Source organism: Motacilla alba, chromosome 2, assembly GCF_015832195.1.
Source record: "Motacilla alba alba isolate MOTALB_02 chromosome 2, Motacilla_alba_V1.0_pri, whole genome shotgun sequence".
NCBI lineage: Eukaryota > Metazoa > Chordata > Aves > Passeriformes > Motacillidae > Motacilla > Motacilla alba.
Window position 1 is genome coordinate 133,048,941 of NC_052017.1, and position 27,690 is coordinate 133,076,630.

The following is a 27,690-nucleotide window of genomic DNA, read 5'->3' on the forward strand; positions in this document are numbered from 1 at the left end:
CTCGGAACAATTTTCTTTGCAAGAACGATATTTCAACTCAGGAAATTTTAAAGCAATTACAAGAATTATGTTCATCACCAGACTGAGCCTGACAAATGAGTGTGACTGCAGTGACCTCCTCAGTTTCTCCCAGATGCTGTCTTTCTCACCACCAGTGCCATTCATCAAAGATGTGACGCACATATCTCTGCACAAAACTGGAAATGAGTCAGCCACTATAGATCTATGTGACTTCTTGCAGATGCTCAGGCACCACTGAGTCGTGACTTGAGCAACCAACTGCTTCAAAGCTGCACAGTATTTGAAGTATTCTTTCCCAGAAAAAAATCTGCAGGAACCTTGTTCCTAGTTTAGTTCTATTACATAACACAATGTGCTGGGTGCCACAGATCTATGCTGCACATAGATTCTGCAAGGATGGAAATATGAATATGCGATTTTCCCCTTCCTTTTCCAAATACTTGCAGCTGAGAGAATCATATATGTATGTTTTATACATCTCTGACCATAAGTATTTCAAGCTTTCTTTGACCTGAATCTCACTGTGGTAAGTTTTTATCTTTCAGCATTTTCAATAAGAGCAGATATGATGTTTATAAAGAAATTGAACAACTGGTCTTTATGGTTATAGTGCATAAAGACCTTCGTTAATTCAGTGTTCATTAATAATTAATTCACTGGTCAGAAATTTTAATTTAAAAATGTTATTAAAGGCTGAAATTTTATTCTCAGCCAGCTTTAGCAATCTAACAGTTAAGTTTCCAGTTCAAGGTGGGCATTCAAGATCCCTCCACAATCAAAGGTGAGGCATCCCACAGAAATTCTGTGATAAGCCAGTCACTAATTTCACCTATTTTAAAATTAAAATAAATGCCCTTGGATTTGATTATCTCTGTTGATTTGCTTTATCAGTTAGCTACTCAATTTTTGGATAGCTAAAATTAGTTGCCATGAATCCTAACTTAAAAATTATGGAATACTCAGCAAATTACATTCTTAAAAAGGAGGTTTGTCTTGTTTCAGTTTTTTCTACTAAGATGTCCCCATTAAATATTTAGTCCTGTTTCTTTAATATAAAGCAGCCTTAGACAGATAGCAAAACCATGGGTTTAAAAAGCCTGCTGGCAAAAAATTGTTCTTTTTACTCAATGAACAGACATTTCCCAGTTGAGAGTAGCCCTTCATTAAACATCAAATATGTATTTCTGCTCTGAAAAAAAAAAAAGAGTAGTACTATTCTCTTCACATGTTTCAATGATCTATCTGGTGGCAAAGATAGTAAATGTTTAATGCATTGTTACTTTATATTGACAGGAAGCACAGATCTTCAGGATATACACTGAGGATATACATGTCCAGTTTATCACTGAGGATATACAATGTCCAGTTTATCCTTTCACTGAAGTGACTGAAAATATTGGTCTTCTCAAATGTATTTCTTTGCAAATAGATTTGTTCAAAGCTGTATGTGATTTTGGTCATCTTTTGCTGGTCTTCCTGCTTGAGCCCATACAGACCAAAAACAAATCTGTATGCTCACATGGAAAACAAGATTGCTTGTGGCTGCCCTAACTATTGCTAAGGCAGTAACAGCCACATGTTAATTAAGAGTCTGTTCACCCTTAGTATTTGTTTCAGTGCTTTACCAATGCTGCAGTAAATATTGCTACTGGAATTAATGCAAAACTAATCAGTTTTATTAAACCTTGATGGAAAAACTATGCTTTAACAAACTTAACAATGTCTTTAAGATTACTGAGCAGTCAGTAAAACCTGATTCTCTACACAGTAATAAAAGTATTCTTTTGTAACCACAGACTGAAGCCATGTGATGATATGTAGGAAAGGATGTGTTTCTTTTTTAAGAAAGGGCAAATCAAATAGAACAAATGAAACACAGGGTTTCAGCATAAGGAGGGTGCGCTAGAGAATATTGATTTGTTTAGTGAGTTCAAGTCTCCTAGGCTGTCTTAACTAAGGCACCATCTTGGCATGCATGAATAAAGTAATTCAGGCTAAAAATATCAGGAAGGCTCGCCTTAACCACTTACACTCTTGAGAAAGACTTTCCATACAAATAGCAATTGGAAGCTACCAGTGTCACCCATTTAAATTTGATCTACTTAAGTTTATGGAGAGGTATCTATGAGACAGCTCTTAGAAATAGCAGGGGACTTGATCTAATGATTCTGCTAGCCTGTGCTTCCTGTACTTATCTTTTGAAAATATCAGATTTTCCTTACTTTCATGTGTTAGGTATTTCGTATTTCAAAAAGATCAATAAAGAATGACTGCCTTGTTATGTGCAAGGAAGTCTTTTATTTCATGGCATGAAATTCTACTGACTTAAGATCCAAACTAACACAACACACTGTTATTAAAATATACTCCATATCTAATACTTTCTCCTCAGGAATGCAATAGCAGTCAGGCTGCATTTCACACCCTCCAATTTATCTATGGTATTTTTTGTTTGTTTTCATTTTTGCTAAATGTTTTAATCCAAAAACTAGAATTTACTTTTTTATATTTCTGGGAGTTATCAAGTTTATCTTTTCTTCCTTTCTCACTCAAAAGCAATAACAGCTTTAGGGATTCTCTTATCTTTCAGGAGTGTGAACATGTCCCTACTTTCCAGCATGACAGTATTTCTTATTTGCATGTCTTGTTTTCCACTGTTCATGGTATACTAGTTGTATATGAATACTGTTCCTTAACTACAATTATATTAATAAGATACTGGAAAAATCTATCCCATGGTTAACTCAAAAAAAAGACACATAAGTTTACAAGCTTTAGGTATGACATCATTCAGGTTTGTTGCTCAAGTGTCAATGGCAGAGCAGATGTGATTTGAGCAGCCACATCTATGTAAAAATACCTTCATCTCATATAAGTCACATCCCATACTATTACAAGTTATCTTTTTTATTCTGTTCGGGGTTTTCTTTCCCCAGAAGAAGGAGCTATTTTACAAGAGGCAGCTTACCAAGAAATTTACCTGAAATATTTGCAGTCGTTCTCCTGCATGGTATGGTGTCTGGAAGTCTAGCAATAGTTTAAACTAATAACAGCTTTGGTTGTTTCTGTCTTTCTTTTTTTTTTTTTTTTTTTTCTTCTTTATGGGACAATGCAGTTTGATCCACTGGGGGTTTTTTGAGCTCTGCTTCCAGCTGCTGTGGCAGATGCATTTCTTGGCCTTGGATAAATCCCTGTTGTTCCACTTTCCTTTTCACTCACATTAAAAATGTGGGCCTCACTGGGTGCCTTAAATCACTGAAGGGAAGACCTGAGGCATGGGCCCAGGCCAGTGATGAGGCTTGTAGCTCATCAAAGTGAAATGGTAAACAAACCCCAACTTGTTCTCTTCCTACCCCTAGTCTCTGTCAGGGAATTGTAGTAACTCTAGAGGTGATGACTGAAAGTCCTGGAAGTGAAAAAGAACTTTATTTTGGCAAGGGTAAAGCAGATGCATTGTTTTATACACAATTCCTCATACTGTGTTCCTTAAATTAAAAACACAGCATATACTGTTCTTTTACCTAAATAACTATGTTCTGAATATGCTCATCTACTCTTGAAAAATAAGTTCAATTTTTTTTTCAGTAATAAAGTTTTACAATTAGATTTATGCAATTAGACTACAGAAAACACAATCCAGAGGAATGGTGATACATATTTTAACATCAAAGATTTGCCGATCTTTCCCATTGACCTTCTCTTTAATTACTTTGTCCTTTGGTAATAAAGTTAGCAGGGACTTTTTATTGCAGGATATTTGTCCAAGATTAAAAATATCCCCAGGAGCTTACACACAGTCAAGAGTAAATTAATACTCTTGTGCTCTTGCTGGAAGTAGAAGCTTGGCAACTCAGTCAAACATTAGCCTGTAATATTCTGACTTTCTGTAAAAGCCTTCAAATGGAAGTAGTATGCTTGAATAATGCTTCAGAGAATCTTATTTCTAAACCTCAATGAAACACAGAGAAAAGTAGATGATGTGGAGATAATACATGCTTTGTATGTTTGCATAGTCATATCTCTTGCTTTCTCTGGCCAAAGAGCATACAACACATATAGAAACAATACTCTCCCCATTCCCACCCCCAATATGCATAAATGAAAGATATATATAGTAATGAGAATAAATACAATGTTAAACTAAAATACATTAATATGAGAAGAAATTAGGCGGGATTTTAATTTCATTTCCTTGCAGTAAAGATACTGTGTATTAGAACACTGTGTATTAGAATCTTGGGCTATGTTACCTTGGTTGCCCAGTAAAGTAGTCTGTCAGCTTGGGATCAAAACATTTTAGGCATTACTCTTATACATATTTCTCATCCAAAACTTTCAGTGATCCAGCTGTAGGTGGAGCACTTGCAAGGTCTGGTGTGAGTAGTTGTAGTGAGGAATGGAGATGATCCATTCAACAGCAGCCAATGAGACCTGTCTTTAGTGTAGCACCCCCAAGAACAGAGAATTTCTCCATGGGAAATGAGAGACATTGGAGTGTTGACAGTGCTAAGTGGGTTTAGTGTACACATTGCAGGAACCCACCCCATTCACCAGCCTGGAGACAAGGAGCAAAAGCATTTGGACACCTCTCAACAAGCAGTTTGGATTCATAAGATTGAGCAAAGTCACCCTAAACAAGAGCTACCAGTTTATGGACTGAGCTACCCAGGGAAAGTGAGATTATTTTGCTCCCAGATGAAGGCTACGATCTCTTGCTTTCTACTCATCAGTTTCTAGAAATCACTATAATATGATGAGAGAATATGATGGGGTTGAAGGGTTGAAATCTGGGTTCAAGTTCTCAAATTGAGAAAATCTTCATCCTCACAGCTTAACTTTGGCTGCCATTGTCATGACCTCTAAAGAAAAGACTGCTTGTTATTTATTTTGCAGTGTTCCCTTTTCATGTGTTGTTCAAGCTGCTGGAGAGATAAAAATTTTCTTTTGGTAGTTACTTGGACTAAGGCCCTAGAAATGTGGATTCTATCAGTGTTTTTTTTCTTTTTTTTTTTTTTTTTTTTTTTGCGGCACTGGGCATGCCCATATCACAAGGCACAAAGAGTAGGCTGTACCTAGTTTTAGCTGTGATTTTTCTGTCATTTCTGCACTTCTTAGTATTTAACTGTGAATGGCAGTATCCTTTAAACATGTTGTATATAACACTGTCCATCCATAGTTCAAGGAATAGATGGAGTGGTTTTTCCTAGGCTTTATTTTTTTGTGTCTAATTTTCTGTCACTAATTCATGAGATTTATATTTTGCATCTAATAGCAAATGAAGAAATCTAAAAAATTGCTTAAACATCTTGCTCTTTTTCTAGGACATTATGATAAGCAATAGCAAATTCTCAGAAATATCCTGTGATATTAAATACTACACAAGTTTGGGAAATATAGTTTATGTTGAGAGTACTGCTGTTTCCATTAAATAGACACATAGCTGTTTTTTTGTAAAAAATCTGTAGTGCCCTGACATTATATTGATGCAATGATTTATGATGAAATTTGTTTAAGATATTGAAGTTTAATACTCTTTAGAAATGTTAAACAATAGACAGATATAAGGTGGTTGATATTGCTGTTTAATTTTTAAAAGCACAGGAATACAGAAGGACAATATTGTGTTTAACACATCAACCTGTAACACAGGAGACTGGAGCTGAACTCTAGTGTTAGTTATTGTCCCTGTATTGGATTCTTCATCTGAAACTGCATGGCTGACAGTACTGCCTTTCCCCAGCCCTTCTCGTTCTTACACCCATCCTAATTGCAAGCACTCAAGACAAGAACAGGAATAATTTCTTGCTGTTTGTGGGAAAATTATACCCGTTGACACTAGTACATCGCAAGAAATGTAATAGTCTTGCTATTTGTCTGAGTTTAGTATTTACAGTGTAACAGTGATTGTGTCTACTGCACCATGACCTGCAAAACCCTGGTCCTTTCTCTGAGGTCTTCTTCTAGGTCTTGGCAGGAACTTCTTCCATTTGCCAGGTCTCATGGACTGACCCAGAATTTAGGCTGCAATGAGAGATGCAGGGCAAGCATTGCCTATGCTGCTTTTGGTAATCACCACAGTATTACTCAGGTTAATTCTCACTTTTTTGGTTTGCTTTTTGGTACTTAAATTAGCTACTCTGTATCTGTTGCAGGGTCTAAGAAGTTCTTCTGCACTGAGTCCCTGAAAAGTTAGGAAATATTGCAAGAAGTATTTCTGAACCAAGATGGGAATAGAAATCAGAGAACAGTGGTAAGGTATACAGTTCAGAAGTAATTCCACAAGGACGATCAAAGCAAACTTTTATTATCTGAAAATTGCTTTAGGGATGGTAAAAATATTAGAAATCAGATGGTTTGACCTTAGTGCAGTGAAATTCTCATATGCAGGTTTAAAGAACAAGAAATTTCCAAGAAATGTGGTGTGACTGAAGGCACACTCTCTCCTGTGAATTGATACCACATTAGCTCATGGAATGTAACACGTCTCAGCTGAGGTAACAGCATGTTTTCAGAATATTTCTCACACAGGAAATGAGTCAAAGGTCCTTTAAGTCAATGGCATTTTCCCTTTCTAAAAGTGTGCATTATTAAATCAGTAGAAGTGAATTCATGGGCAGACCTAAGTGAAATAGTAAATGTAGATTGACATTAAATCTATGGTTCCTACTCTTGGTAAATTGCAAAGTTTTTAATTCTAACTTCATATTGTTTCTTCCTGAATAATAGTATCCTGAGCAATTTATTTATAAATTTCAACACTGGAACCTCTTGATATGAAACACAAACTTCTAGTGGGTGAACTGATAAATCAAAATTGCCACAGAAAAATGCAATCTATGAAATTAGCCAAGTTACTAGAGGGAGAAATTTGCTGTATGTGGGTCAAGGGTGTGTTTGCAAGGAGAAAAGCAGATAAAAAGAGGTGTTTAACTACCCAACGGAACCTTTCCCTTCCCATTTAACCAGGTCATGGCTGCTGTGAGTCACATATAGTAGGTCTGTATGAGTTACTTGGTGTACTTCAGGTGTTCCTTTGGTGCACAGATTTGTTCTACATCTATACTAAAGGTACACTCTGAGGTGCAGCACTGATGTGCTCAAAACATGTTCCTTTCTCATGGGTTCAAGGCCAAAATTGCAACAGGAGGAGGAATGAATAAAACAGCAGGAGTGTTCAAGTGGATCTTCAGGAAGTAGAAAAGAAGTTTCGATCTCTTTTTCTGCCTCAATAAGATGTTCTTCTTAAGGATAGCCATGCACATTTCCTTAGTTTGAGCTTTCTCACTATGCTCGACTCCCTAATTCACTGAACTATATGAAGTAGAAATTCAGAGGAGAACTACCAAATAGAATCATTAAAGTTTTTTAGAACTCTTTTTCACAAGATTTGAAAAAAAAAGTAAGGGAAAATACTAACTTTGGTTCAAAGCATAGATAATGTATTTGAGGGCTATAGAATAATCTATACTCGCTGCACAAGCCTGTGCTGAAAGAAATACAAAAAAATCAATATTGGTAAAAATAAAACTTCAAAGGAATGTGAAAACTCTGTAACAGGTATTCTGGTTTTGCAGCATTCACAATGTAAATAGCAAGAACATTTCTCTGCATGAACCTGGGATTTTAAGTAAAAACCCAACTAAAAGTAGTAGTAAAAACCAAACTATAGCTACTAGTAAAAATAACTGGTTTCAGAATTTTTTTTTTCTCAAAAGAATGTTTATGAAGAAAATAAGAAATATTTTAAAGCATAGGAAGGTTTTGATTTTAATAATTAAATTTAACTTCTTCCATATTTCATAAACAAACCCCCAGGCATTTTTGTGACTTTCACTGATCATGACTTTCATGATGTGGAAAAAAAAAACATGCCAATACTCTTTCATATCTTGTATAGCTCTAGATATAAGCAGCTACAGTTCCTTACAAATTTATCATGTGTGAGACTTCCTATGGATTATATTTAAACCCTTGGAAGTGGCAGCAAAAAAAACCCCAACCCTGTGGTGGGAACACATGAACAAGATTTCCTACCATGGTGATGTGTCGCTATGTTAGGACATTTGACTCTAGTGGCAGGAAAAGTGTGAATTCTCACTGCTGTTACACTGACCTGAATACTTCCTTACTTTGGAATTGCAAGAAAATGAACTTACATACCTACTCTGTTTCTATATTATATTACTTCAGCTATTGGAGAATGGACACTGTCTCAAGAGAACAGACATAAATTTGTTAAAGAAACTTTGTTTTCTTAGGTAATTTTCATAGTCATTCTTTTGCAGTTCACATTTCAGTAAGAGTAGAGCTCCAGAAAAGCAGAGCAGTGCAGCAGAGCAGCTGGAGCTACAGTAATCATGTCTCCCAATTTTGAGAGCTACTGAAAGAGCATTGAACTTGCATTTACTCTTGTTGTCTTGCTGAGGGAGGAATACCCAAAACACCTATCAAGCACTCAGCCTTCACAAGCCTCAAATCACTAAGTTTAAAAGACGAATTATTTTGATACCACTCAATGGGCAATGTCCAACCTTGTACTTGCAGACTTAGTAGATCTGTCTTAAAAAACCTATTTGTAAGTATTGCTGCCTTGAAACTAAAAGTCTTAGAATAAAACAATCTAGAAAACCATAAAACTGTTGCTGTTCAGGAACACATAATCACTGAATGATCATATGCAGGTGCTTTTATTGAAGAGCTCTGGGTGTCAGGGGTAGAGAACCAAATCTGACTCCGACGTAGGTTTGGGATGAACACGTTATTATACCCTTATCATTATATAGCTACATATTAATAATTAAACTTATATTGTTCTATTGTATACATTGATTTCATCCAAGCATGGATTCTTGTAATTTCCATCAAACCCCCCAACATAATTTCTCATGATTCTTGTTATGATTAAACAATAATTATATCCAATTGCCAAGCAATCATTGCATTTAACAATCATATCAGTTATCATAGTCATTAAATAATTATACAGGTCCAGTTTCTCATGATCCAGTAAAGCCTAACATTTTCCCAGGGCCTACCAGGCCCAACCTTTCTTTCCAACTCCCCTGAATATCCCCTGATTTTAGAAACATTTTATCCCTATACTATCAAAACCACGCATGTAACAAGGCATCAATCAGCTGAGATGGATGGTTCTACACAGCTCTGCCAGAGCCTATGAAATCCACTGCCCAACACCTGAAAGAGGGCATTAATCACAGCAATCAGAACCAGAGTAGTGGCAATGATCTCCAAACAATGGAAACCCCTGCTCAATGAAGCCTCTGGCTACAGCTGGCCAGTAGCAGTCTAACAATAAATCCACTACACAAAAAAGACTGAAGGCAGGTGTGAAAGTGGCATCAACAGCAAAAGAACTTTAGGACATATGTATGTATCTCATCGTGTAAGAGCAGTAAACGGAAGTCTGAGAGGCTTTTCCACTTTTTTCTGTAGATATTTCTATAGAGAATATCTGAAAGAAAGCAAACAACCAGAACTGAAAGCCGGAATTGTTTAATCCAGGTATTGGCTTTTACACCACTTGAAAAATTTCTTTAAATAAAAAATGCTGAAGTTAATTCAGCTAATTGTGAGGGCAACTGCTAAAAATATACTGAACAGTGCACTGGTTTATGTGTTTAGTTTTCAGAAGTATTTTTCCTTATTATCATATTCCTATGGAGCTCTTTTTGTGCCATTATTTCTTCCTACTGCCATCATAACAATGCTGTCCAAAAAAGCAAATAGAAATCTTCACACCAGTGGGTAGGAAAACATGAAGCAGGAGACTTTTTTTTCAACTGTGTGGACTCTAATTCACATGGAGACAATCCAGACATATGTATCTAACACCTCAGGATATGTATTTTACGTTAGAAGTAATGCTTAGCCAAGTATCCAAAACCACAAAAAAGATTTTAATGAAGGACAGTATCAATTTGCCTCTAGCATATCTCTAATTTGAGTATAACTTGGACTGTCTTGTGGGAATTCTGCTTGTTTGAATAAAATCTGAATTTGTCTTGCCTGCATAAAGATATTGCTTAAAGGAAAAACAGCTGCATTATATAATATCAAACAGCTTAACGACTACATCTAATTATATTAAAGACTAAACTACTGGAAGCAATGAAAACACTTATTGGATTATAAACATGAAAGCAAATGGAAAGCAGCAATTTTAATGTAAACTGTGCTATAAATGCCCTTGAAAAATCTATGTCCTTGCCTTTCCAATAACAAGCTACATTTTGTAGGTCATACTCTAAACCATACTTGGAAAAAAGCTCCCTGGGTGAAGTTATTAGAATTGCTTCTAGCAACTGTTACTGTCTTTAACAGCAACATTGCCCATTTCTGAAAAAAATAAAAATAAAAAATAGAAGAAGAACTGTACAATATGACTTTCTTTTCTTCCAAGCACAGGAAGGAAATGTTGCCTCAGTTTCCTGAAATACAACCTGAAATATTCAGCTTTTCACAAGAGAGATTAGAGAATGAGTCTTTACAAAATGAAACCCGAATCATGAAGATTCAACACTTCAGATATGAAGATTCAACCAAACTATCAAGTGGGTTGAATTTTTCACCAGACTAAGCATTGCACTTGCATGATGGGAGATGCAGCCATCTTCAGTTCAGCAGCTGTAGCAGTGTGGGCAGAAATACCTCAGGACATAATAGAGAATGAAAGCCTGAAGGCTTGCAGTACCTGACAATTTAGAAGAGCCTCAATTCAAAGAGAAGTATAGCTGAAAAAAGAGAAAAGATGAAAATTATTTCTTTTCTTATTCCTTTTCATCTTCAATGCTCCTTTCTTAGAATTTCTTCTGCCAACAAAACCTGGTTAGTGTGTGCTAATTCATGACTCATCTCTAGTAATAGCTGGAATTGGAGTTTGATACAGGATGTTTTATTGTATATTGGCTTTCTGGGGATGTCCTTCAAAGGTAGTGAAAGATGGTAACCCATTGGAGACCTTAAGCTCAACCCATACTGGCACAGGAGTATGCCTTGTGGTCAGGATGGCTTCCAGAGGGACCTGGTAAAGCTCAGGAATTGGGCCCATGGTAACCTTCTCAGGTGCAACAAAGCCAAGTGCAGGGTGCTTCACCTGGGTTGGGGTGACCTCTGGTATTGTTACAGACTGCTGGATAAACAGATTGAGAGCAGCCCTGGTGAGAAGGATTTGAGGGTGAGTGAGAAGCTGGAGATGACCCAGCAATGGTCACTCACAGCTCAGAAAGCCAAATGTGTCCTGGGTTGCATCCAGAGCCCTGTGGGCAGCAGGGTGAGGGAGGGGATTCTGCCCCTCTGCTCTGCTCTGCTCTGGTGAGAGCCCACTCAGACTGCTGCAACCAGGTCTGGGAGCCCCAAGACAGAACAGACCTGTTTGAGTGGGTCCAAAGGAGAGCCATGAAGATTATCAGAGGGCTGGATCAGAGGAACACCTAGCCTATGAGGAAAGGCTGAGAAAACTTGAGTTGTTCATCTTGGACAAGGGAAGGGTCTGAAGGAACCTTATTGTGGCCTTTCAGTCTTAAAGGGAGCCTAAGAAAGATGAGGATATAGACTTCTTAGCAGGATCTGCTGTGATTGGACAAGGCATAATGGTTTAAACTGAAGAAGCGTTGATTTAGATTATCTGTAAGGAAGAAATGTGGAGCTTTTTTTCACAATGAAGGTGGTAAAGCACTGGCACAGGTTGCTCAGAGATGTGGTAGAATATAAGAATATTCCAGGTTGGATGAGTTGGGTGTCTGACCAACCTGAATCTAGTTGAAGATGTCCCTACTCATTGCAGAGGGGTGGGATTTAATGACTTTAAATGTTCCTTCCAACACATTCTAGGATTCTAGGTAGTGAAAAAGCAACATACAGCATGAAAATATTCTGCACAGGAATTTGGGAAAAAAAGACAACAAGCATAAATTGAAAGTTAAATATTCTTTCATTATGTTATTCTCTTATTCTCTTTTTATTATTTTATTCTCTTATATTCTATATATTTTTTCTAGTTTTTTTTATTAATAGCATTTAGGGTCATGAAAACTTTATTAAAAGCACTTGCAGGCTGCACTGGTTCCATTTATTTCTGTATATTCTTCATGGGTGTCCCAACAGTTGTTCATTGATCAGTGTTGTCTGTTCATACCCTATACATTTCCTTTGCTATATTTCTGTCACAGCAGCCCTTCCTTGCTGCACAAGTTAATAAGTTTTGTGAGGAGAAGCTCTGGGCTTACTTGTTTGCCTGAAGTTACTTGCATGATATTATCACACAGTGTAAGGGCATCTGAGGCTAAGCTCAGTCTGGGCAGCAAAGGGGGCTCCTGTTTCTCCAGGCTCTTGACCTTGAGCACAGATTTGTGCCCAGGCAGTACAACATTAACCAAGCAGGAATTCAAGTTCCACTGTGTGCCTGTGCTCAAAGAGCTGTATAGACATCATCTGCTTTAGATGACTGAGCGTACTGCGATCTATATGGCTTGTATGCTAGGCTGCATCATTAAAAAGTTTATATTTATCTCTGTAATTTACCCTCATTATGTGCAAAATGAAAGAACAAATGAAGAAGTATAACTATTCTGACAGATAGCTACTTTGCCAGTGAAGAATTTGCTATATCAAGTAATCTAAACATTTATTTAATTTGACAGCAGTCATTGTCAGCTATTTCAGAGATAAACCTCTAGAATGATGTGTGCAGGGACTTTGTACTAGAAAGTAATTTTTTCATGGATTTAGGGATATTCTCTTTGTAGGTGAGTTTGAAGAATGGGCATAATGGTACAGTCAATGTGATAGCTAAATGTAGCTGAGAACTGATGTCTTATAATTAGTAAGTTAGGATATAGATTTATTCTTTTTAAGATTTTAACAAAAGCTGTGTCCGTGAGTTCTATGGCAGTGAGTTTCACAGGATAAATATGAATATGTTGATATGTGCACTATTTACATGCAATCTAATAAATATGTTGCCTTTGTATATTCCTTTGTTTCTATATTGTAAAAGATAAATAGCACTGTTTAATTAACATTGGTTTTAGGATTTAGGATTAAGTAAATGCAGGGGTTTTACACTTAATTTTACTTTCTTCAGTACTAGTTCCTTCGCTGTCCAAAGAACTACCAAGTAGGTAAATTAACACAAAATTTAATGGCAACTTTTAATTCTGTGTATTACATCCTAAGAAACTAACTCAAGACAAACTAGAACTGTTTAAAAGCTGATATGACAATGTAGTCATTCAATTTCATTCTCCTAGTTTGATGTCCACTCCTGGGAAACTGTTTCTAACTTCCATTGTTTAGGTGAAAACAGTGAAATTTAATCACCAATTATCTGAGGTGACTGGAAAATGGGAAACATCAAACCCATCTTAAAAAGAGTAAAAAAGAGGATCCTAGGAACTACTGACTTGTCAGCTTCACCTCTGTGCCTGGGAAGATCATGGAAAAGATCCTCCTAGCAGCTCTGCTAAGGCACACAGAGAACAGGGAGGTGATTTGAGAGAGCCAGCATGGTTTCACTGAGGGCAAGCCTTGACTGGCCAGCCCAGTGACCTTTGATGGAGTGGCTGCATCAGTGGACAAGAGAAGGGCTACAGATGTCATTTATCTGTACTTCTGTGAAGCCTTGGTCATAGGGCCCCCCAACATCCTGCCCTTTGAATAGGAGAAAGAGGGGTTTGATGGGTGGTAGATATGGTTAGATGGATGAGGAACTGGTTGGACAGTCACATCCAGAGGGCAGTGGTCAACAGCTTAGAGCCCCAATGGATATCAGTGACAACTGGTGTCCCTCAGCAGTCAGTATTGGGACAGTGCTATTTAATGTCTTTATTAATGGCACTGACAAAAGGATCGAGTGCACCCTCAGCAAATTTGCACAAGACAACAAACTGACACACCCGGGGGTGACACACCGTCCAGAGGGATTTGGACAAGCTTGAGAAGCAGCCCATGGGAATCTCATGAGGTTTAAAAATATGTGCTGGTGCTGCACATTGGTTAGGGCAAGCACTGGTGTCAATCCGGGCTGGGGGATGAACAGATTGAGAGCAGCCCTGCTGAGTGGGATTTGGGGGTGCTGGTGGATGAGAGGTTGGACATGACCCAGTAATGTGTGCTGGCAACCCAGAAAGCCAAGTATGTTCTGGGCTGCATCAAAAGCAACTTTGGGATCAGGTTGAGCGAGGGGATTCTGATCCTCTACTGCATTCTCGCACCTGAAGACCCCACCTGCAGTGCTTCAGCCAGGTCTGGGGTCCTCAACACAGGAAGCACATTGATGTGTTGGAGTGAGTCCAGAGGAGGGACACCAAGTTGATTAGAGGTATTAAGCACCTCTCCTATGAGGAAAGGGTGAGAGAACTGGAGTTTTTCAGCCTGGAAAAGAAGGTTTTGGGGTGATTTCATTGAGGCCTTCCAGGATCTGAGGGGAACTCACAAGGAAGATGAAGAAAGACTTTTTACAAGGGCCTATAGTGAGAGGACAAATGAGAATGGCTTCAAACTGAAAGAGAATTGGTTTAGATTAGCTATTAGGAAGAAATTTTTTATTGTGAGGGTGGTGAGGAACTGGAACATATTGGTGGAACAGAGAAGTTGTGTGTGCCCCATCCCTGAAAGTGTCCAAGGCCAGGCTGAATGGAGCTCTAACCAACCTGGTCTAGTGGGTAGCATCTCTGCCCAGGGCAAGGCGATTGGAACTAGATGACCTTTAGGGTGCCTTCCAGCCAAAGACATTCTATGATTCTGTTTTCTGTGATTCTAACCACCAAAAATATAAAAGCAGACTGTTTCCAAGACAGTGCAAAAACTTCTGATTTTCATGTTATTTTAGTTACTAACTATATGCGATATCTTTCAGCTATTATAGACACTGCAAAAGTATAAAAGCAAACTGTTTCCAAAACAGAGCAAGGATTTCTGTCTCCAGTAAGGACTTTCCACCTGTTTCTATCATTAAATAAGTCTGAAAATAATTGATTAACCAATGTGATATAAATTGGGACTGAATCAATTAGAATAATTCTATAAGAAATATGTGTGTGCATCCAGAAGAAAGTAAATACACAAATTCAGTTGAACAATCTCCTGAACCAGACAGAATTTTGCAGCTTATCTTTAATTTGTTTTGCTTTCTGTACCAACTATTGTATTTCAAAGTAGGAGATGACAGGTTGTTATCTCAAATTCCCTCAAATAAGCTTCTAAATTGGGATACACTGGTTTCTCCCTACAGGAATCCATTTGATCTAATTGATCTATGACTCAGTGAACTTTACATCGACACTGAAAATACAGAATATTCATGACCTTGTCTATAAGAATAGCAAGAGGAGGTGCAGAATGGTATTTACAAATCAATTGGACAACTAACAATGCAATGTTGTTTTTCTCTTTCTGCTTGGTGCTTATTCCTGATGAATTTTCTGTTAAATCCTAATGATTTGCCAAGGAAACTTAGAAATAAAGCAGCAAATATCAACCACTAAAATAAGGTGAACAAAAATGGTGAGTAGTTTAAGGTGCATTTTATTATTTTCTTAAATATTTGTGTCAAGGCAAAATAACTTAGTGTTTATGCAAAATTTAGCTTCAGCATATACTATGAAAATAGTTATTCCTGTTTATTTCTCCTGAATCTGAAAACAGTATTTATGTTACAAGATGTGATTACTTCAACAAATATGTTCTCTATCTAAATAGAAAGATCTATCCTGTCTTTCACAAAACAGATGCATAAAAATTGACCTAAAATATTTAATACTTTATGTTTTCTCATTTTGTTTTACTTTCCACAGTCAGTGTAGGAAATACTGCACAGTTGTACATACCTAATTCAAGCTCTGGCCTTCCAGTTATGTAATGAAAAAATGAAGAGTTGAATCATATTGTCATAATATCTGCATTAAAGAGTACATTTAACTCTCTAGTTTTGAGATCTGGATTATGTTCTTCAAGTATTTATTAAAGATGTCTTATTGCAATTTTTATTTAGGAAAGGGAAGATGAAGAAATTAGCCACAAGAGAAAAAAACCCTGGAAGGTAAGGGCCTCTTTACCTCATAATTAAATGTTTTCACATATCACAAATGAGTTCACAAAAGGGATCATAATATAGCACAAAGTCATAGAATAGTCAGGGTTGGAAGGGACCCACCAGTCCAACCCTCCCGCCAAGGTGGGTCACCTTGAGCAGGTGATGCAGGAATGTGTCCAGGTGGGTTTGGAATGTCTTCAGAGATGGAGACTCCACCAACACCCTGGGCAGCCTGTTCCAGTGCTCTGCCACCTTCAGTGTAAATTTCTCCTTCATGTAGAAGTGAAACTTCTTGTGTTTTACTTTACAGCCATTGCTGTGTGTCCTGTCCCTGGGCACAAAGATGAGTCTGACACTGTCCTCTTGGCACCCACCTTTGAGATATTGATGTGCACTAATGATACATCCTCTCAGTCTTCTCTTCTTGAGAATAAGCAGGCCCAACAAGGCTTGCTTTTGTATTCAATTTTAATTGAATTATAACTTTAAATTGGCAGGAAATTCATATCACGTAGGAATTATACAGAGGAAGAGGTAAGATCTAAATATTAACTTTTAATTAATTTCCTCATTTAAGATCACTCTAGATTTAAGAGAAATGTGATTATTTAAAAGTCAAGGCATATATAAACTTCCTGATATTTCAGTTTTGGAGGAGAGCTTCACACAGATTTTTTAATGAGATGCTTTGTAATTCATGGTGTATTTCCAACTTTCTACAGTAATAATTTCTGATAACTTTGAACAAAATTTTGGATAAGTTTGAGTTACCTTTAATTTGCAAAATTGGCTTAATTAAGTTGCACACAGAGGCTGCAGCAATGTTGTGCTGCTCCAGCATCCTGGGGAATTCTGAGATGTTCTGAGAAAGGGTCTGTGAACAACTGATGATTCTTCATTGCATCCTTACAGGTGTGTGCTTAAGAAAGGCTCACAAAGAGGCACTGAAGAAAAGACAGAGGAAGAGTATACAATTCATGTCTTTGACACTTGTCTTTTGGGGAGCCCCCTGGTTTTCAGATTTTGCCTCTCACAACTCTGTGCAAGAACCTCTAGTACCAAAGCTCTGAGGGGTTTGCAGGGCCGTGCAGCCATGTGGACACGACAGATGTGTGGGGGAATGACTGCCTCACAAGCACTTGCCAGGGAGCTGCAGAGAAGGGTGGGATCCCTGAGGGTGGCCAACACCATGACTGGTCCAAGGCAGTTCAGCTTCCTTAGCTGCTCACAGGCTGGGCACGTGTAGGAAGCCCCATTGTGGGGTACTCACCTGAGGTTGGTGCCTTCTCCAGGACTAATGCTCTGCGCACAATGGAGAAAGCAACGCCTGCTTTGGGCTCACACACCAACTCAGCAACAACAGTAATGGCACTGACCAGAGCAGCTACATCTGCTGCAGTCAGCCTCAGATGCAGGATGGAGAAGCCATCTGCTAATGCAAGTCTGGTTGGAAGCAAAGTTTGAATGCATTTCATAGTGGCATCTATCAGAATATCTGTTCCATCATGACCTCTCGTCCTTCCCAGCAAATCTCTGTAAAAAGAGCTCCAGTCTACAGTAAGTCATCCTAGGAGACATGACAGATGCTTTAAAGAACAGCTATTTGCCACTAGTTTATGCTGACCCCACATACTGACGTATTTTAAGTGCAGGGACAGCTCATACTGCTTTAGCTCCTGCTTCTCTGACTATGCTGGAGAAAAAAACCTGGCCATAGACAACTTTCTGCAATGTACTAAGTATTAAAAAAAAAAAAAAAAAAAAGAAAGTTTACTTCATTTACTGTGAAACCTGTGTTTCAAGTCACAAAACTTTTGGTTTGCATTAGCAAGACCACACTGACCAAGGGTATTGCAAAGCTACCCTGGTAGCCTGGAACTAGTGGCAGAGAAGAAAGATCTATCTGTCTATCTATCTATCTATCTATCTATCTATCTATCTCACTAACAGGAGACATCCTGATATATAAATAATAAAATAGGAAAAATAGCGACGGTGCACCTCAGGTACAAAATATTTCCATTCATAAATGGGGAAATTCACCTGCTCAATGGGAACCAAAAAAATCAATATCATATGTGGCTTGTTCCAGTGGCCTGCACAGATTGTGCATGAAATGAGCCAGTTATTAAACATGCTGAAACTGAAATGAGTCAGTGTTAAATAATGCTCTAATTCCTCTCTGCTTGTTTCAGTGACAAATTCCATCTTAAACAGTTAAGTGATTACAAGCTTTGAAATTAAATTTCAGGATGAATAATTAAACAGCAATCTCTGACATCTATGAGAAATCACATTCCCTACTCTAGAAACACTTAGAGTAATAGATACAGGAGTAGATTGGTAACACACTTCTGATTAAATTTAGTCTGTGTAGAATGGCTTCTCATATATTTCAGTCAACAGTACACTGAAGTAATTTGTATGTTTTATATAATTTGGTTTCCCATTAGCAAACAATAAGATAAAAAGTCTCCAAAATACATTTGCATTTGAAAATTAGGTAAGTTTGGCTACTTCCCTGGGAAATAGCCAAAAATATAATAATTTAAAAGTGAAATGTGTCTTTGATGAAGTATGTACTTAATCTGGAGCTTTTTACTTGATGAACAAGTTGAGAAACTTGTTAGAAAGAAATGTTTGCATGTTTGCTTTATAGACAGAAGTTGTTTCAGCTTTGGAGAACCTTTCTTTTCCTCATGAAAAAACTCAAATCATCTACACACAGATGTTTAAATAAAAGCAGAGGAAAGGTTAATGAGTTACATGTTATGATGGCATCAATCCAAATGTAAAATTTTAGCCAAATTTCTACTTCCTAGTACCATAAAACAGAAAATCTATAACCTTAAAAAAGCCTGAGAAATTTTATCATTCCAACTACAATTCTTTGAGGTACTTTCTGTAGAAATCATTCATTTTGCTCCAGCAATTTTAGAGTCTGTGCAGAATGTCAGGACGAAGGCCTCTTTTCCAACCTTAAAAGCCTATAAACCAGAAACATCCCAGAGTGCCCAGTAGTAGATGTTTGGGATGGTGTCTGTGGCTGGAAAGGAAATGCTCTGAATTGTTTCTTAGAGCTGAATACCATATGCTTGTAGCACTAGCTCAACTCAATTTGTGATGTCATTAAAATATATCCAGTAATTTCTCCTGTGCATTATTATGGATTTAGAATTAGTCAAGAAAAACAAGCGATTGTTTTTCGTTGGCTTTGCATGAGAGCTGAATATGATGAATGAAATACAATAGAAAAAACCATCACAAGGGTATGAGTAGAGCCTGTTTCTCATGATCATATGTTTATTGTCCTATGTGTATTCATGAAACACAGTTGTCTCACTGAACCCATGCTCTAGAACCAAAAAAGCATTTTCAGCAAAAGGGCAAAATTGCTGTTGGCCACTGCTCTGGAAACCATATCTCTCTAACAACCTTTCCAATGGCCAGTGTACTGACCCTTTCTCTGTCTTCATTTCTGCTTTTTTAATACATGCGTATGGTCATATGTTTCAGAATAATGTCAACCCAGCTAGAAATTAAAAGTGAACATTTTTGACTCAGAGATTACTGAGGTCAGTGACTTTTATTGGTTTCAGATTACATCCAGATTAAAGGAGCAGAAGAATCTCATTATGTGATCCATATTTCCAGAAGCCCACCTCCTCACTTTTTTGAAAACAGTAACCAAGTTTTCAAAAGAGTCTAGTACCTTATCTAATGAACTGTTTAATTAGCCTGACCAGAAATATCACAATGGGAGCTTCAGGGTAGAGAAAACATCTGAAAATGGGCCTTTAAATTCTGATCTTATGTCAGTATATTTCCATGGACATTTATTGCAATGATTAACCTATACCATCCCTTTGCTTCTCTAAAGCAGCATATTTGCTCTCACACCTGCTTGAAAATCAGCAAATATTGCTGCCCTCTTCAGATACTATAAAGAAAACAGGAGAGTACTTTGTGTTCTGGTATGATGTTTTTGTGTTAGATTCATAATCTAATAATATTTTTCCCGTTTCAGTGGTTCAATATTGGACTATCCTCTATTTTTTAGTTTTTCAGAAATATACAAATGATACTTTAAACTCTTCCAGTCATTATGCAGATAACAGCATTTTATCTATCTCATTCTGTTGTTTCACTTCTACAAAATATTGGTCTGCATATATGTATAGAATGAGTGCCAGGAACTAATTACTAGTTTCCTTTAATTTGAAATTACTATTTGATCTCACTTCTTGGCATGGAAACACAAGTGGATTTCAGAAATAAGGAGAATAATTTAGATCAGGTAGGACAGTAATCCAGATATGAAATATTTTCAAAAGAAAGGCAAGCTTAGTTTCATGGTGACAGTCTGCTGGATCCGGAAGATGAGAATTTCGTGTAATGTTAGATAAGATTTAAACACTGAAAAAATATTGACTGATGTCAAAATTATATAACATCTTGAAACCATAAAGTAGAATGCCATTTATCAAAAAATGGCTGCAAAACTCCAGTAACTCCTAGTGACTCCATACTTATCCTCTCAAAGACAACAGTGATAGAGACAATACAGAACCATTATATCCAGGAAAACTTAAATGTGAACTGCAGTACCTGCAATGCAGACATTCTAGGAGGCAGCAGTGTGAGCAGATAATCAGGGCAGAAAACACTGGAGACTACAAACTGATCTACACTTCAAGCCAAAATGGCTCACAGGGTTACAGAGGTTAAAGCACTTTAGTTTTATAGCCAAAAATGCATGAGAGAGTGGTATTACAAATATCACATTAGCCGTCTCTTGCTTGTTAAAGTGATGAGTCACACTCCTTCAATTCAGGCTTCAAAATGAGACCAGAAAAAAATTATTATGCACTTCTTTGACACTGAAAGGCCAGGTTGTACCAACTAATGTACCAGTTTGTAAAAAAAGCTGTAAAAGTCTGTTATTCCACTTAGACATTGGTGACATAGACAGATGTTCAAGCACCAAGTAGTTTCACCTTCATTTGTTGTCAAATTCCTTTACTGTTACATTTTTATGCATCTAATTTTTTTCCATTCATGATTATTTTCCTGTGGTGTTTTTGTTGTAGTTTACATCAGCAGAAAAACATTAATAGTGTTTGTTTGTATAATAAATGTAAAACCTAAACAACAGACTGAGTTTCAGGTTTACATTCAGCATAGTTCAACAGAAGTGTGTGCTTATCCTCAGAAAATTAACTCTCTAGTTTGATTTTGCTATGAGGTCTCTCCTGAGCCTTAGAAAACAGAGGTGCTCATTGCTACCTGTGTGCTTCTGAAAGTAAAATCAGCCACAGAATTATTTTATTTGTTGATCAGCACTAGACTAAAACCACCATCACTCCAATCTGCAAGACCACAGTTTAAAGAAGGCAGGACTCGTGTGCACACAGCGCAGCACCCTGCACTTCCACATGTGCCATGTCCAATATTCTGGGCACAGTGAAGGCCACTCTCCCTGGAGAAGTAACATGGGCAGAAACATCCACATGAACAGAGAGAAGAGCATCATCTCTTTGCAAGGAGAAACTAATCAATATCTACAGAAGGTGTTTCTTTTTCATGAATGGAAACCCTGGAACTCCTCTTGCAAGGTACTAAGGAGTCAATGTATTTATACATGGTAGTCATTGAAGACTATCAGTGATTTTCAAGTTGTTAAGTTTGATTTGCTAAGAGTACAGCTAAGACATAATCCAGATAATGAAGGTCTGGAAACTTAGTTGGTCCTCTCCAAAAATCAGTAGCTATGATCTCTCAGTCAAGCTGTTGCTTTGGCTGTGCTTACTTGAGCAACATCTGTTTCCTGAACTCCAGTTCAAGTACTAGGACAACCTAGAAATTTATAAAATTTCCAGGAACTGCAACAAAAACAATAATTATCCCAAGCACTTTAAAAAGCCAAGTTGTGACATACCAATAAACAAACACAGGGCTACACAGAGCAATGAAACAGCAATTAGAATTTACACTAAAAATACATATTTCTCAATGGTCCTGCTTGTGCCCTCTTCGAGTCTTCAGGTAACTTCCCAGCTCTCAAGCTTCTCATATAAAGCAAAATTTTCCCTAAAACAAATAAGCTAAATGGAGGCAAACTGTCAAAGCCAGAAAACTCATGAGTCACAGTCACATCTCATACACCTCTGGAAAAGCAACCCTTCTGCCTTGTACCTCTCACACATCAGCATTGCCCCTTGGTTTTTGCTACATAACATCCTACGCTTTGGCACAATTTCCTTCTCTAGAAAGACTTTTGAGGGATTCTTCAGAAGCAGGACTTTAAAGGTTTCTTTCTGCAGGCTCCAGAAGAATTCACTCACAAGATCTGTCTGTACCTTAATAGCATTACCAGCTAATCCATTAATGACTGACATGATTCGATTTTTTTTTTTTTAGCACAAACAAGCAATAATCTGATTCAGTTTATAACTAACATCTCAGCAACTAAAGAAGCACTTTTTCTACTGACTTGTTAGAGAGGATCTACAGAAGTGAGCTAAGTGGTGATATAATCCTGTAAATGTGAGGACAAGCTCAGGTGGCTAGCAGTGTTACCTATCACAAAGGCATTAACCTTGCCCAGTTTAGGCAATATGGAGTTTGATAAACTAGTACAAACTCATGTGTGACATTAAATGTATCACCCAGAGTCATAAAGAAAAGCCAGTGTAAGAATTTACCCTTATGCTGTAGTCACAGGCCAATGAGTTTACGCCTGCACTTCTTTTAGAAAAGGTAAGAACTCACAATGCCCTACAGTTTCTGTTCTCTGGGGAAACCAGATTTATCTTCTAGTTGAACACAAGATGGCAGAGCTTCCCAGTGGAACTAGCACAACTCTTCGAAAGTTTGGGTTATGCCTCCTTTCCCATTTTAAAGGTTTGTCATCCACCTCTGCAATGACTCATGGGAATGTCAGTGTCTTCTAGTGACCTGCTGTAAAATCAGAATTTTGCTGCCATGTCTGACCATCTAAGATAAAGCAAATTGTATTATAAGCCAAATTCTCACCTCTCATCCATTCTGACTGGATATCAGAGTTTCTCTCACCAACCCAACCACCTGGCAATTTGGATGGATTAAAAAACAGCAAAAAAAGAGGAATTTTTCTTGGTTTTAATATTTTTAGTTTTTTTTTCAATCCACCTCTAAGATTTCTGAACAAAAGTCCCTGATTTATTTATTTTAATTATGGAATATAATTCTTTGGTTGCAATGCTACATAAACTTTTTGAGACAGCAACAAATTTGATCCAAATGATCAAGATTTTATTCTTAATGGTCTGATAAAAGGAAAGACATCTTTTCTCAGTGAGCAGTTTTCTCATCTTAGAAATGCCACTATGTGAAACAAAGGGAGGCTTACTAATATAGAACATTGTGAGAATGGAATATTACTCTATCAGCCAAAGTATGTGTGATAAAAGAAATTCAATGATTCAGTCAGAAAACCACATGGTGACAGCAATTTTACTTTAAGATGAGCAAATTGGTTCCATTCTCTGAACACCTACCACTCATTATTTCAGATGGATCATATTTTAATATGATACATTTTATTGTTAATTCCTTTGATTCCTGAAGACATTTTCCAAGAAGCCTAAGATGCCCCTGATTGTACTTAGCTTTAGATGTCATTAGAATGAAAAGATCACATCATTGCAGATCCTTTTCAGGCAGAAGATGCAAAATTGATTACAAAAAAGAAAAGTATATTGCATAGGCAAATTTCCAAGATTATGCTCATTAAATTTGTCACTAGGATAATTTGTTACTCAGAGTTGAATGAGATCAGAATAAAAATTTTAATTAAAATTTATGAGGTATTTCAAGCTAAAAAAAGGTGATACTATGAGAGAAAAATCTATTAACAGTACAAGAATGATATAGAAGAAAATATATCTTGATTCTTAAACTATACTTCTCTACATTAAAATCATAATATGTAGAGCTTATTTTTATCATAAATTTTGAAAATAACTAATTACATAGAAGACAAAAAATAAGCTTGCACAACATATACACATTTTTAATACAAATTAATGGAAATACTTCACCATGCTTAAGAATTTAAAAGATTTAAAAGATTACTCACTCATCAGTATTTATATGATGTTACACAAGGCAAAGAATTCACTATGACAAAGCAATTTTGACCAAACGGTGAATGTTTTTATTCCTTTTATATATCAATATTTTCTTGTTCCTAACTTTCAACTTAGTTTGTTGTTACAGCTATCAAAATTAGAAAAAAGAATCTTACTTTGTTTTGATCTGACCTCTGAGCAAAGGTTGTTGATAGGTAATGACAACATGAATGTGGGGAACCACTGCATAATTCAGAAAGTTTGGTTGTGCGACCCTGGTACAGAGATTGAGAAATTGAGATGCGAATCCAAACCTTCCTAGAACCCTTTCAGCCAGGTGTGTGGATTAGCTGGTGACCCTCATTTGCTTGAGGGAAGATTTTACCACAGTGAGAACTAGTCTGTCTTTTCTGACTGTGGGTGACAGTATCTTAATGATCACCTTGTCCTTCTCTGTGACAGGAACTGAATTCAGAGACTAAATGAGCAAAGAACTGTTATAAATTTCCTTCCTGCTTACAAATTCAAAGACTAGGTTCAATTTAGCTGTGTAAATGGGCAATTTACATGCATTTTCTTTTTTTTCTCTCAATCACTTTCTCTCTCTTTTTTTTTTTTTTTTTTTTGAGGGATGTGTGTGAGAAAACCATTTATTTTAACCCAGTTTAGGATAATGCGAGTTAACTCTGCAGCAAAGCTTCAAACCCATATTTGACTCATCTAGGAACATAATTTTCCAGTAAAATGAAGGAAATAGTACTGTGACTCTCCAGAAGCAATTACATCCAGTCCAGAATTAATAAAATCAAGGTCATTACAGGATTAAATTAAGCAAGTGTTTTTTCAGTTTTTCTTAGCATGACTGTGTTTGATGTCAGTCTTTTCTTCACTATTTCTCTGGCATGTAGGTCTGTCAGAAACATACTCAAAGAATAAATACAGATAAAGCAGCCTGGGCAGACATGTTTAAATACTTTATGCAAACCAAGCCATTGTTGTTTTATAAATATATTCCCATCATGTATCCAGTATATTTTATGGGAAATGTAGTATTTATGTAATTTAAATTATTTTAGCTACAATAAGAGAAAAAAGTAGTGAAACTGCATGTGGAGGTTTTGTCTGGGGTAGAGTTAATTTTCTCCATAGTAGCTGGTATGGGGTTATGTTTTGAATTTGTGCTGGAAACAGTCTTGTTAATTCAGGGATGTTTTCATTATTACTGGGCCTTTCCTGCTTCTCACCCCTCCCCAGCAGTGAGGAGGCTGAGAGGGAACACATTTGGGACAGCTGACCCCAACTGCCCAAAGGGATATCCCACACCATGGTGTTGTGCTCAGCATGAAAAGCTGGGGAAGAAGGAAGAAGGGTGGGAACGTTCTCACTGATACCATTTGTTTTCCCAAAGCACCCTTAGGGAGGAGCCCTGCTTTCCTAAGGATGGCTGAACACCTGCCTGCCCATGGGGCATGGTGAATAAACTCCACTGTTTTACTTTGCCTGTTAAATTGTCCTTATCTCAACTCGTGATTTTTTTTTTTCACTTTTGCTCCTCTTTTTCTCCACCAGGGAGAGGAGGGAAATTGAGCAAGTAAATGTGTGGGGCTTAGTAAAGAGCTGGGGTTAAACCACAACACTTGGAAACTCCAAATCAACAATTACAAAAAGCTTGTATATAGGACTGACATATTTAAAGATGCTCATCTTTCAGATCACTCATCCTTCAGTAAGGCAACCATGTTGAGAGCACAGCTAGCAAACATCATATAAAATAGGTCTAAATTACAGACTACTTATACAGAGATTCAAAAACAAGACTTCAGCCTCAAAGTGTCTTCAAAACACCTGGATAGACACTTTTTCATTGTCCAAGCAAAGTAAATCTGAAAGCAGCATGGATGCTGATACTCTGATATCAGCAGAATTTCTCAGAGAATTCCCTATACTCCTTAAATAGCATATGGAATATAAAACTCATATGCCACATGAAATACTAATATTTTTGAGAAAATCTAAACTCTTACCTCTCTGTTACTGAGATACTTCATTTCAAGCAGCATTTGCTTTTTCTTTCTGATCTACATTTTTTCACCTTCATTTTGCCAGGTTTTGAAACTGCATTAGGTTACCAGCACAAGTTCTCAAAGAGGGTTTTCTGTTCGAATTGCAGGACAAATGAAAAAGGGGCCTTTCTATTGAAGTGTCTTCACAAATGAAGGAGACAAAATGCATCTCATTGCATCAATAAGTAAAATATAAAACATATCCTGTAAAAGATAATCAGTAAAATCTCTGTTATATTACATAGAAGACCATTGCAAGAGTTTAACATGAAGGATATGCAGAATAAGTATTTTATTAGAACATTTCTACAATACTTGAATGAAAAAATAAGTGGGCCGCCTTTTTTTTTCCTTCATTCACAATTGTAAAGAAGGGATTTTTCCCCCTTGTGTCTTAGCTCTGAGGTAGTAGTGAATATTTTGGATTACTTCAGTAAAAATCAGACTTGTAGTGGCTTTTATTAAGTATATCATATCCTCTTAGTCTAAAATTTGTCTCTCAATAATTGTGTATTTGGTATTTTATTAGTCTTTTTCCTTTTAGACCACACAGACTCTGTCCTAGTATGAATGGAAACTTTATGTGCTTGAAAGCTGGGCTACATGTGCTGCACAGGGGTCTTCACAGTCTTTTGCAGCCTGCAGGAGTCATGATTTCTGTTAAGTTCTCTAAGTCATCAAGACTCTATTATTTGTTCTCCAAATCAATGAAAATCACTCTTTTCAGATTGTATTCTAATGCAGAACTAAAATTTCCACAATTATAATTCACTCAGGAACTTGACTTCCTATTCCTATGATGATGTCCTACAGGACACATATTTTTAGTAGGAAAACTGCCTGAATAGCAAATTAATTTGTCAATTTCCAGAGGGAAACCTGCTTATTATCTGAAGAAGTAGATACAATATAAGTGGAAGAACTTGGACTACTCCTTTGGATAAAAAAAAGTAATGCTGTTGAATATTTTATTTTCAGAGATATGTTGAACACAACTTCATTAAGAAAGCTGGTAAGTGATACTGCATGCATTAAACTGCTATAAGCAGTGTCTTAGATCTGAGCCAAAATTAATCACAACAGTAGCTCTATTATTAGATTCCTATGTTGATAGGATAGTGTGCACTGCACTGGCTATCATAATTTCAGGAATTAATGTGAATTTTTTTTCTGCCATTAAAAATGTCTTTCACTTGCATGATTACTGACCTTTAAAATGAATCTGTTTTATTCTAATACAGAAGTGAAATCTAAAACCTGGGCCACCAGGAGTATCTGTGTAGACTAAATGGGAGTGGTAATTGGAGAGTGATTGCGCAGCTGCTGAATAGGGCTCCTTGTTTCTTTGAAATGGAAATATAATGTAGGATGTCAATTACATTACAATTACAAAGAGAAGACAAGTGATAATCCTAGCATTTGGCTGTTAGTGTTCATTTGAAAG

At 37.0% G+C, this 27,690-nt stretch overlaps 1 long non-coding RNA gene across 3 annotated transcripts; it reads left to right on the forward strand.

The window, feature by feature from the left end:
- The first annotated feature begins 375 nt into the window (after nucleotides 1-375).
- LOC119698014 lies at nucleotides 376-27,244 on the forward strand. Of its 3 annotated transcripts, XR_005256033.1 has the most exons (6): nucleotides 376-547; nucleotides 6,174-6,271; nucleotides 15,488-15,543; nucleotides 16,031-16,078; nucleotides 16,985-17,629; nucleotides 27,225-27,244. It is a non-coding gene; the product is annotated as an uncharacterized LOC119698014 (long non-coding RNA). The 3 variants fall into 3 exon arrangements; XR_005256032.1 differs by lacking the exon at nucleotides 27,225-27,244 and having other exon boundaries at nucleotides 6,174-6,276; nucleotides 16,985-17,836; XR_005256030.1 differs by lacking the exon at nucleotides 27,225-27,244 and having other exon boundaries at nucleotides 16,985-17,836.
- Nucleotides 27,245-27,690: the final 446 nt, after the last annotated feature.